This window comes from Sinocyclocheilus grahami, unplaced genomic scaffold, assembly GCF_001515645.1.
Source record: "Sinocyclocheilus grahami isolate Dianchi unplaced genomic scaffold, SAMN03320097.WGS_v1.1 scaffold126.1, whole genome shotgun sequence".
NCBI classification, from domain to species: Eukaryota; Metazoa; Chordata; class Actinopteri; order Cypriniformes; family Cyprinidae; genus Sinocyclocheilus; species Sinocyclocheilus grahami.
The window spans coordinates 4,357,891-4,370,821 of NW_015505305.1; the positions used below are offsets into that span (position 1 = coordinate 4,357,891).

The 12,931-nt window shown below is 37.8% G+C and overlaps 1 long non-coding RNA gene across 1 annotated transcript; it reads right to left on the minus strand.

Moving 5' to 3' along the window:
- Positions 1–7,942: 7,942 nt before the first annotated feature.
- LOC107590358 (uncharacterized) lies at positions 7,943–12,630 on the minus strand. Its single transcript, XR_001609779.1, has 3 exons — positions 12,565–12,630; positions 8,243–8,536; positions 7,943–8,102 (listed from the first exon to the last, which is right to left on the minus strand). It is a non-coding gene; the product is annotated as an uncharacterized lncRNA (long non-coding RNA).
- Positions 12,631–12,931: the final 301 nt, after the last annotated feature.

Below are 12,931 nucleotides of genomic sequence, written 5' to 3' on the forward strand. Positions count from 1 at the left end.
GTACAACTGCAACACAGTGTGCCCACACACACACACACACACACACACACAGATCAGCTGTTGTTTCCCTTAGACGAACATGCTGACACACAATTTGCTAAATTACTCCTCTCCAAAATTAGCTTAAACAAAAAACAGCTCAAAGGGTTCGCAAACACTCTTGGGTTTTAACTAGGGCTTTGTTAAGTGTGTGTGTGTGTGTGTGTGTGTGTGTGTGTGTGTGTTATAGTGAACTCCCCGTTGCTATGATGGTAATATTTAATCTTTTTCTCTCTATATTCCTCCGTATCCCTTTTGTGTCACAGTAGTGATATGCAAATAACCAAGTTTCTATTCATTGCAGATGTTCAAACTAGGCACATTTTGTGAAGAAAAAAATCATTGTAAAAACATAGTTTGCACAGTTTAAGCATAAAATATTTGCGCATCCTGGACATTTTGCCCTACAAGTATAAATGATACCTCCAATCATGCAGCTTGAGGAGAGACGAGTGCTAGTATATTTTTATTAGTGATCTGACTTACAATATTTATATTGTGGACAGTTCAAGGGGGAAAAAACTCACATTACCTTATATTTAAGGAGCTGTATCTAGGAACCAGAATATCACACATCACCATAGCAACCACCAGAATAACTTAGCAACCACATAGAAACACTCAGAACACTTTAGCAACTGGCGAATCAAGCCATATCTGGGAAGCAAAATATCATAAATCACGATTTAAGGTAAAAACAGCCAGAACATCTTAGCAAATGCATAGCAACACCCTGGAAACCACCCAGTTATGTTGCTGTGTAGTTGCTAGTGTGTTCTAGTGTGTTGCTAGCAACTACTTAGAACATCCTAGTTACTGAATAGCAATGTGCATAAACAAAACTCACTAGCAACCGCATAGCAACACCTTGACAACCACCCAATTATGTTGCTATACGGTGACTGTTTTTAACCACATTGCTATGCAGTTACTAGGATGTTCTAAGTGGTTGCTAGGGTGTTGCTAAAGCAATCACTTAGAACATCCTGTCCTGACATCCTAGCAATGTGCATAAAAACAGTCAAAACACCTTAGCAACTGCATAGCAACACCCTGGCAACCATCCGACTATGTTACTACATGATTGCTAGTGTTCTGATTGTTCTATGCAGTTACTAGGATGTTCTATGTGGTTGCTAAATGTGAAAGCAATCACTCAGAACATCCTAGTAACTGCATACTGTAGCAATGTGCTTAAAAGTAGTCAGAACACACTACCAACCGCATTGCAACACCCTGGCAACCACCCAACTATTTTGCGATGTGGTGACTGTTTTTAAGCACATTGTTATGCAGCTACTAGGATGTGCTAGGTGTTGCTAGGGTGTTCTGACTGTTTTAAGCACATTGTTAGATTGCTAGTACTAGGTTCTCATTTTGTCTCTCATAGTTGAGGTATACCTATGATGAAAATTACAGGCCTCTCTCATCTTTTTAAGTGGGAGAACTTGCACAATTGGTGGCTGACTAAATACTTTTTTCCCCCACTGTAAGTGTTTGCTTTAGCAACACCCTAGCAACCACTTAGAACATCCTAGTAACTGCATAGCAATGTGCTTAAAAACTGTCACAAAGTTGGGTGGTTGCCAGGGTGTTGCTATGCGGTTGCTAATGTGTTCTGAGTGTTTCAGCACATTGCTGTGCAGTTGCTAGGATGTTCTTAGGGGTTGCTAAGCTGATACATGATATTTCAGTCCTTAGATACGCTGTTCTTGGAGTGTTGCCTGTTTGCTCCAGGTAGTCTACATAAATCCCCAAGACTATTCTCATTGTAATTAACTTGGACTGATTGCCATGGAAACGTGAACGTCATGTATAGACTATCTTCTCTTTTAATTTTAAATCATTCTGCATTTATATACATCGCTCCATTAAAACCTCAACATGTCGTAAACACAACTCTCCAATAAAAAAGTGCGGGGGACGAATTTACTTTTTATAAAAAGTGGGGGGGACATGTCCCCCGCGTCCCCCGCGTAATCTACGCCCCTGTGATGAGCACAAAACTCATTAATTTTTATTGTTCTGCCCCCCGGCAGGAATCCTGTTCCTGATTATTACCATGATTAATCAAATCACACATTGTAGTTCATGTGTGTTCATTTATGCAACATTTGGGAAATTAAACTCAATAACCCTTGATGATCAAAAAGATAACTGATGCACTGTTCATCTGGCCCAATGGATTTTTTTGATCGAATGTAATTCCTAATGTCTATGGTGTGCTAGATTTTGTGATCTGCTCTGTTGTGCGGCACGTGCTTTCACTCTACATTCACGAATCAGCAGCCTGGAGCTTGTACAAAAGTGTCCATGGCAACGGGCTGAACCCATGCCAAGTTATTTGGTCCTAGCATGCTAAAGATAGATGCACACAGTACATGGGAAAGTCTGCACTGCGTGAGATTCCAAACCATCAGCACCTGTACCCCATACTGTACAAACACTACACTAACAAGACACCTATGCTGAAGGAAACCGCTTAATAGAGGAGATCTGGTCCAACTGATAACCCATGGTATAGTGATAGTAACTGAATATATTACCATGGTACTTTGATATGTACTTTGATACCGTAGTCATTTACCATGGTATCTAAAATGGTACTTCTAGGTACTTGGTGTTAGCTATGCTTACAAAATTACTGTAAAGGGACCATGGTAAAGTGATGGTGCAGAATGGTAACACTATGGTACTTTGAAATACACCATGGTACTAAAATGTATGGTATTTACATGGTGCTTCCAAGAATATTAGTGTGTGGTGTGTGTGTCCACTTGATATGTGTGTGACACCATCTCTAAAAACCATAATACTATTGTATAGGATATTGATTTACAGCAATAATCTTTAGCAATGCACTCACACACACATCAAGGGGACAGCTTGCAGGGTGAACACAGAAAAGTGGGACATTACTGCAGGCTATGCCTCATACAACACCATCGCAGCCTGCCACATTCCCGCTGGCCCCCTAATGAACAGAAACCCAGGGCGGATCTGTCACCAGAACGCTGTCCTGCGCAGCCTGGAAATGGTGGAGCCAAGCTGCCTACACACAGTCTGTCATATAGGGGAGGAGAGGAAATCGAAACATGTAAAATAAAACTGTACCTCCGTTTGAACACCTGCGAGAAACACAGACTTTTTCTGAATCTGTCAGTTCCAGATGCAGTTGTGATGTTGAGAATTAAATTCGGCTTGACCCGCTGAATGACAGCTTGACGTCTTTGAAGCACCAGTCAATGTTTGTTTGTTGGCTCAGATAGATAGCCTATCTTTCACAACCCTGCAGGAGAGCAATAGAGAGGAGAGGGGAAAAAGAGGAAGAGAGAGCAGTAAACTCTTGCGAATGACATGGATGCATGGATAGATAGAGAGATAAATAAATATAACAACAGCAGAAAGATAGATAGATTAGATAGATAGATAGATAGATAGATAGATAGATAGATAGATAGATAGATAGATAGATAGATAGATAGATAGATAGATAGATAGATAGATAGATAGATAGATAGATAGATAGATAGATAGATAGATAGATAGATAGTTTCTGATTCTGCAGTCTCAGTGTGTTGTATGTTGTGGCCTTGTTCTTAGTGGATGCAGTGAGTGGTAAAAGTGAAGTGGCTTCCTCTGATACATTAGAGCGTCTTTCGCTCATCAGTGAGACAAAGAGGCTGTCAGAGCACTGGAGTGACTCTGATCTCCCTCCCACGACACACAAACAACCCACAATGCTCTCCTGATCTCACTGCGCTGTCAATCTCACTAGCGAACACATTTCAATGCTACTTTTGATTTGATTATTAAAATTTAAAACTTATTCCTGTAATGGCAAAGCTGAATTTTCATCAGTCATTACTCCAGTCTTCAGTGTCTGATCTGTGTTGATCTGGTGCTCAAGAAACTTTTCTTATTTTTGTGCATTTATTTGAAAAACACTATAAACATTACAAATGTCTTTACTGTCACTTTTTATTATTTTGATTATTTAATGCATCCTTGCGGTATAAAAATATTTATTTTTCATTCAAAGAAGTAGTATGTAGATTTCACTGTGCAGCCAATTACTCAATTATTTTGGGAGATCTGCTTACAATCAGAACTGGAGCTGGTCTAAGTGTGTTTATACTTTGAAACTGTTGTGCAGGAACACTTGAATCCATGTGTGTGGGTGTGAAAGAGATTGAACGGAAGTTAACCTTACTGTTACAGCTTTGCATGAAAACTGACAAAACAGCTAATGATTATAACTTAAGCTTAGTAGGCATTTAAATCAATACATATATACACCATGCTCTATTAATCCACTTATCTGTGCCTTATTTTGAATGCTTTCAGGCTGAAAGTAACCTGAGATTGTAAACAGACAAATTAATTACCTTTTGTTTATATTTCAGAGCTGTTACCCCCATGTTGACAATGCAGCTATTGTGTAAATTCTTAAAGGGGTCATATGATGCGATTTCAATTTTTCCTTTCTCTTTGAAGTGATACAAGCTCTTGGTGCATAAAGAAGATCTGTAAAGTTGCAAAGACTAAAGTCTCAAATCCAAAGAGATATTCTTTATAAAAGTTAAGACTGGTCCACGCCCTCCTAATACACCACATGTCTATGTCACTGTGTGGGAGGATTTGCATAATGCCGCCCAAATGTTCACGCAAAGAAAGAAGGCGTAACTTTATTGTTGCTGCCACCGACGCCGCCATGTTGTGAAGACGCTGTGTGTTTCGTTGCGAAAGTGAAAATACTTTGTTTGGCCTTCCAAAAGAGGACACGACTAGAAATTAGTGGTTAAGTTGTATTTAAAACACTGTTCCAGAACAGTTCAACCCAAATATTCAGATGTGTGCAGCACATTTTATGGAGGACTGTTTCCTGATCCTGGGAGAGTAGACTATAATGCTGGCTGTTCTGACTCACAGTCTGTAAGTACGTTTTTTACATTAAAGATTTTTGCCACAGATTTGCCACTGACAATTCAAATGCGAGGTTTGAGCAGTGTAGAGTAGCACTTGTTGTTTGTCATTTCTCCGATCACAAATGCAGACATGGTTTTATGTTTACGCGGCATGATGCAATGCGTAAAAAGACAGTATATGTTCTTATAATCCATAATTATGTCCCCACTGGATGCAACAAATGCCTTGTTTATAATGGGTTTTAATGTTTTTGTCTCGTCGCTCCGGCCGGACAGGGCATCACAGTATGGTAGGGGCGTAACATTTCCGTCACGTGCTTGAGGTATGCGGCCAATCACAACGCACTGGATAGCTGGCCAGTCAGAGCACACCTCGCTTTTCAGACCAATGTGCTTTGTAAAAATCGACGCATTTCAGAAAGGCGGGGCATAGAGGAGAAACTATAATGTACAGTATGTGGAAAATAATGTTTTTTGAACCTTAAACTGCATAAACACATTTCATTACACCAAATACACAAAATAATGTTCTTTTTAGCAACATCATATAACCCTTTTAAAAAAAAGAGACACAGGTGCATATGAATCGCATTGTCACAATGGCACGTGAACATATAAAGTTTGACACATATTCCTTATGGTGTTTTGGATGTTTTATGACCATAAAAACCTACAAAGCTCCAGCTGTCAGCTGTAGCAGTTTTTGATACAGGTACTGTTGCCATGGCAGTCAGAAAACCCTGCAGTGAGAGCAGAACAATAGCCTTTAATTTCTGTTCTAACAGAAATAACTGGGGTTTGAGAAAAATGTGAATGGTGAATGAATGGTGCTGCCTCTGAAAAACTCACCGCATGGTTGCAGTGGATGGGGGCCAGGCAAGACTCGGAGTCCATTCCACTCAATGGACATAATTGCCCATTACTTAACTTTTACATATCCCAGAAGAACTTTAACAATATGTTGTGACAATTTTGATTCATCCCAGGGACTCGAATCTTTTGACTCTGTGGAAGAATTTCAATAGGTTACACAATTAAACCAGCAGGTGGCGAACAGTGAACGTCTTATGTTATGACTGTAGAGCCTATCCTGTCCCAAATGGCACCCTAAAACCTCACGGTCTTCCTCTGAGTCCGACTTTCGTGACGTAATGCCGCTTTGGCCCTGTCCCAAATGGCACCCTAAACCTTCACGGTCTTCCTCTGAGTCCGACTTTCGTGACGTAATGCCGCTTTGGCCCTGGCCCAAATGGCACCCTAAACCCTCACGGTCTTCCTCTGAGTCCGCACTTTCTTGACGTAATGCCGCTTTGGCCCTGTCCCAAATGGCACCCTAAACCCTCACGGTCTTCCTCTGAGTCCGACTTTCGTGACGTAATGCCGCTTTGGCCCTGTCCCAAATGCCACCCTAAACCCTCACGGTCTTCCTCTGAGTCTGCACATTCTTGATGTAATGCCGCTTTGGCCCTGGCCCAAATGACACCCTAAACCCTCACGGTCTTCCTCTGAGTCAGACTTTCGTGACGTAATGCCGCTTTGGCCCTGTCCCAAATGGTACCCTAAACCCTCACGGTCTTCCTCTGAGTCCGCACATTCTTGACGTAATGCCGCTTTGACTGTCGGGTAGAAGTCTGCTGTGGAGCTCGCCCCAGTGCGGGCTCGGCAGAAGTGCGCATAGAGGGGCCGCAAAGGGGGCGCTCGCGAGCACCCTTCTGAATGCCAAAATGACGAATGGGACACCCTATGGTCTTGTGGACTTAAACGGACACGTGCACGCGGCGGCCATTGTAAGTCCGCAAGTCCAAAAGTGCACATGAAGTGTTCCATTTGGGACAGGTCGTTCACAATCGAAACAAATAAAGCAATAAACAGTAAATTATACAGTTCATGAGTATCACAGTGATCATCTCCATAGTTTATTCATACCGCGGTGCATTGTTGGGAACTCGAGTAAATCACAGTTTTCCTCAGCTTGCTCAAAAACGATCAAATTAATCACAAAAAGGCGTTTTACTTTGTGAGTATCTCTGGTGTGCCCACTGTTTATTGTTTAAAACACTTTTACACGATTTCCACAAGAGTTATGAGGACAATAAGACGGTCGACGCCACTTTAACAAGCAACAGAGTGATGAGCATTTTTTCTGCCAAAATCTGTTCTTTAAGAGGTATATGCATATAGTTAATTAATAATATGTAATATTAATTATATTATGAATTTATGTTAATATTAATTATATGATATTATAATATGTTTATTTTTTATGTATTTATATACAGGCTCAATGTAAAGGATTTTTTACTAAATTATACATTTATATTTTATTTTACTAAGTCTCTAGCGAAAAAAAACAACCTACTAATAGTTTACTTTATCCATCAAAATCAGTGTAAGGGTAAATACATGCTTCAACCTGTTTCTCATCGGGAAATGACCATTCTCCCACCTGTGCTGGATTTACTGACTTGGCTTTGCTGGTGTAATGTAATGGCTGGATCAAAGGTTTGTAGAGGGAAGTGAATCTCTGGCAAGGGATCTATAACATTCTCCAGCCTGATATGAGCATCCCTCCTGTGTGAAATCATCTGGCCAGCTATCAGATCTTGTCTATTCTTCATTAGAGAGTAAGAAGCCTGCCCATGAGACTTTTAAACTGTTTAAACATGTTTATTTATTCAGTATTAATATCCAATCATCTTTAAATCCACATGTTATATAAGCTGTTTTGTTTCAACAGTTTAAAAATGTCACAGACTCTTGCATTATCACGCATTATATATATTTTATTCAAGATTAAAAAGTTGGCTATTTGCATTTAATTGCAAAAAAGAGTAAATAAACTGAAAGGTAAGGTTATAGTTCTCAGTAAAATAAGAAAAACGAAATAGCAAGATTTATCTCATGTTAACAATAATTGTTTTTAATATCATCAATTAAATTTTTTTTAAATATTTCTATTTAGGGAGGCAGGGGGGTTGTTACAATCCTAGTGAATTTCTTATTTATAAATCAAAATATTCTCTTATACAGATAGGGCTGATATCTTGATGTGTATCTGTAGTGAGCGCCAGCCACCAGCAGATGACAGGAAAACTCAACTGATCTTCAGCACCCATCGGATTGTGAGGAGCAGAACTAAAATGCCAATGCAGAAAATATACATATGAATGTACTCATTTATGAATGTATTTCTTGAAATACCTGTACATTTGTATATGCTTAATTTATGAAACACGTCAATTTTGCTGCCTGCTTGAATCCATCATTCCTTATACCTCTAATTTGCTTCTTTATCTTCTTTTTTCAATTGTTTCCTTTCCATGGCAGATCTAGCACCCATGCACCTGTTCAGAAGCAACAGTACGACCTCATGTTCCATCTAAACTGGTTAGGAGTCTCCTGACTGTCCTCTAACCAGACACACAGCAAGAGAGAGAAAAAAGACGGCATAATAAAGAAGGTGAGAGAAAAAAGGAAAAGTAGGAGGCCGAGGCCAGCCCAAGAGGTCAAGGTTTGTGTGGTCGGCATGTCCTGTTAGCCCCTGCTGGTAGATGTTGTAACTACATGCTCTGCAAAAAATTAAAAAAATAATATTAATAACAATAAACCATTTTTAAGGCCATTCAAAAGTAGCTTTGTATTCTGGCTAGATATATTCTGTATGTTTGTTTTTGCAAGCAACATACACTATGTAGCACTAATATTTTCTTAAAGTATATTAGTACACTTATTTTAACAAAAATACATTAAAAACTGTAATTTTGTGAGATATTATTACAATTTCAAATAGATATTTTCAATTTTAATATATTTTAATATAGCAAAGCTGAATCTTTAGCAGACATTATTCAAGTCTTCAGTGTCACATGATCCTTCACAAAAATTACTCTAATATGATCAGTGTTCTAATGTTGTGCAGCTTAATATATTTTGCAAACTAAAAGCCTGTTCACACCAAGGACTATAACTATAAAGATAACAATAAAGATATAGTTCTAAAAATCGTTCTCAATATTAAAGAATAGCGGAGTCCACACCACAGCTATAACCATAAAGGCACAGAGAAACGATAGCGTTGGAATCACTTTCAGAATAATTTTCACCAGTGACTATCCAGATACAGTATATCCATTTGAACATTGAAGTTCCGTCAAAAAACGTAATTTAATGCTGTAATAATAAAGGGTAGTAGTTAATAACCAGGGACAGAATGATTGTTCAAGCTAGTGTGCTACTTTGATAAATCAAAATCCACTTTCATCCTCATGAACTGAATGGAAATGTATGTCTAGCCATCGCTCTCTAAATGTCAGCACGGTGCTTGGGAGAACATTGTGGCAATTAGCTTCACGGCTCACCACACTGCTAATCGTGCAATGCCGCGTGTGAAAAAGCGCCATGTGTCATTTGTCAGAAATGAGGCCAACTCTTCATGATGTGTGTGTATATTTATGTGAGTATACAGGTGTGAAGGTGAGTCTAGGGCTTAACAGTTTTCTAGATCAAATCAGCAAGTGTGACAAAAATAAATGTAACTGAATCAGACAATCTTGGGAAAAACACCCTTTTCTTACGTTATTGTCATGTAAACGTACCCTGAGTCTAAAATTGTTGACATAAAGTAACAGTAAATTTAATATGGATAGAAGTCATAATTTGGTCTTGGAAGAATTTGATGCAAAAGTTCGTACCGAGACTTCAGCAAATCTGAGCACAGTTTGTGACATTGCTGAGATCTTTAGAGGAGACACATGTGAGATTACTGGAGTCTTTCTCTGGTTTGTGCAGCACAGATTTAGGCTTGATAACTGTGGTCACAGTTAAATGAACGATCATCAGGTTCTCTTCAGACCCCCTAGTCAGTGTAAACATTCCTCCTCCATTGTACAAGTCCATATCTCAGCTCTTCGGATATCAGTTTGTGTTTCAGTCACAGAACACCCACAGAGATGAGGCTGAGCAAATGCATCTGTTTCTAACGATTCGATTGTAGGCTGCTAACAAACAACTTTACCTCCCATGAGAATCACACCTAAAACCTTCAGTGTCTGCTCTGAAAGCAAATCTATCCATAGTATTCATAGATGAGAAGAGCTTTTGTGGAGGTTATTAAAATAAAGCAAAAAAAAAAAAAAAAAGTTCACATACATTTACATAATTATACTTAATTGCATAATTAATTAAATTCAGAGTCAGTTCAAGGTTGCATAAAATCAGCAACAATGCAAGAACAGGAATAATCCGGAAACAACCAAATACAAATCCAGGTCAGGGGTCTAAACCTTTGCTAAAACAGAAAGAACAAGAAAGGATCTGATCGATTTGGATATTTAACATGCTCTAACCATAGATCTCTGCACCAAAAATAAACTTGCAAAAACACTTGTTCTTAAGTTGTAATGGCCCAGTGTTGGATTTTATTGCAGTGCATTTCAATGCTATTTGCATTGTTGTTAAATAGATATGTATTATCCAATCTTCCTCAAGCACTTACATGCTGTTTTATGTATTCCTTTCAGGATCCAGAAATAATGAAGACTCTTTTGGAAGTCCACTGTCATGACAACAATCAAGTTACTGTTTGAAGCAGTGAAGGTAAAGCTGGCAAAATATCACTCACAGAAATAATTAACATTTCATATCTCGTCATACGTGACCCAGTTTGTGGGCTGCAGTAAGTTTTGTCTAAAACAACAGTACATCTGAACAAGATCCTTTCCTGGATGTATAAGCTTATTTTTATGACAGCAGTGTCCTTTTGAGAAACATTTCATTATTGTTTAATGTAGATCAGAATGGACAGTATTTTCTTCCACAATGCTTACCAGTTCTGCAGTAAACATGTTTATTATTGAATTAGTGTTTCATTTCACAAAATATTTCAAATTCAGCATGAAATCAAAATCATTCCTATTTATGTAATTAATAACCATTCTTGGTCTTACTGTGCATGATTCATTAAAAAAGAAAAATGGGTTGGGAATGTCATTTTATGTAGACTTAAATTACACAATCATTTAAATATCAGGCTCTTGAATTTTCCAAATATACTTGGCTTTGAATTTCCAGTAATGGAACGCATTCCATTGGCTTCCATTACAAAAAACAAACAAACAAACAAACAAACAAAAAAAACACTTGAATGGTGTTTGAAAACCCTGTCGCCTCCTCCTCTGCATTAAGCCAGTGAGCTTTTTATTAATAAAACGCCAGCTTGCCTGTGGCACATCAGGGGCTGTTCATGAAAAATTCAGAGGTGTTTAGGATGACATGATCCACAGCAAAAATCTCATGAATCTGCCAGCAGCCCTTGGTTAAAGTTTGAAAAACCAGTCACAGTGTTTTCATCAGTATGCTGAAATATGAGAATTAATATACAATGATCAATTACAAAAAAATACAGGCACATAAAGTATATATTAGTAAAATAACAATTTAATATTATTGTATTTAAAATTATTGTGTTGTATACAATTATTTAGTTTTATGATGTTAGCATTAATATTTGGTGATCAGTTTCATCTGATCAAATTATACAAACATATTTGATAATATGTACATATTTGATCATATATATATAATTTCTATATTAATTTGTATCTAAGATTTACAAAACATATTTTATGAAAAGAATATCAGATTTTCCATCACAAGATGTTTTTAATGTCTTATGTTATGAATTCTAAACATAACAGAGGAAGTTTTTGGGAAATGTAGAGGAGGTAATATAAATAAAGAACTATTGAAACGAGAAGCATTCTGGATTCATAAACTTAAATCACTGAACCCAAATGGCATGAATGAGGAATTAGATCTTTCTGACTTTCTTTAATGAACTATGGTTGGTCGTATTCATTTTTAATATTCTATATAATACATTTAGTATTTACAGTGTGTAAAACAATGGTTGTTTATGACGATGCATTTCTGATGTTCTTAATTATTGAATTTTCCATTGTTATACAATTTAAAGTTCATTGGAGTAGATATTGATGATTGATAGGATAAACTATAGGTTTGTATAATAGTGATAAATATGTGATCCTAAATAACTATTGTTTTAGTCACGGGTATATTGTGAGGTGTACTAGTGGATGTGATGTTTTGTGTTGGATATATGTAAATTATCCAGGGTTTAAGCAGAAATGATTTAATGATTTAATGATTGTGGTAATTGAGCATTGGCTAATGAATGATGACGTCAATATAATTAGTGATTTGAAAAGTGGGTGGAGGGATTGAATTGCTTTACACACTGAGGAAGGCTTTGAGCCGAAACGTTTGTGTCTTTTCCCATCAGTAATGAAAGTAAAATAAAAGAAAAAAGAAGATTGTTCTCGTGAGTGCGGATCATAATTTCTTATACTAATGAATTCTAAACATGCCACAAGTGTTGTCAGTTCAGTCCATTATAAAGAACTGTGATATCAATAAGAGATCCAGAGGTGTTTTCAATGTCAATGTCTGTCTGTCTACACCACTATATTGATGGAGCAGCTGTCTGGACTCTAGACAGTTGAATTGTATGGAGGTGGTAGAGGTGAAGGCCATTTGAAGAGCTGGCTCTCTATAAAATGAATGGGAAAAGTTCCCTTACCTCTCAAAAGCTGAATTTGTTTGTTGTGTAGCTCAGCTGAATGTGTTGAAAGGCTGTACTTCCCCGAGGATGGAAATGAAAAGACATCTTCACTATCATGCATACTAACTATAGTCCATCAGCTAAAGTGCGAATTGCACACGGTCTTTAGAGATGAAGAAACTGCAAATGAAAGTTACTTGAAGCCTTTGTACCTTTATTCAAGGTTTTTGTTTTCTTTGCACAAGAGACGCCGACAAGTCACTGCGCAGTGTCTCTGTAGAGTGCACCAGGCCCAGAATACTGACTTTCAGTTTGAGATCATTGTGTTGTATGTCCCAATTGTAAGTCGCTTTGGATAAAAGCGTCTGCAAAATGACTAAATGTC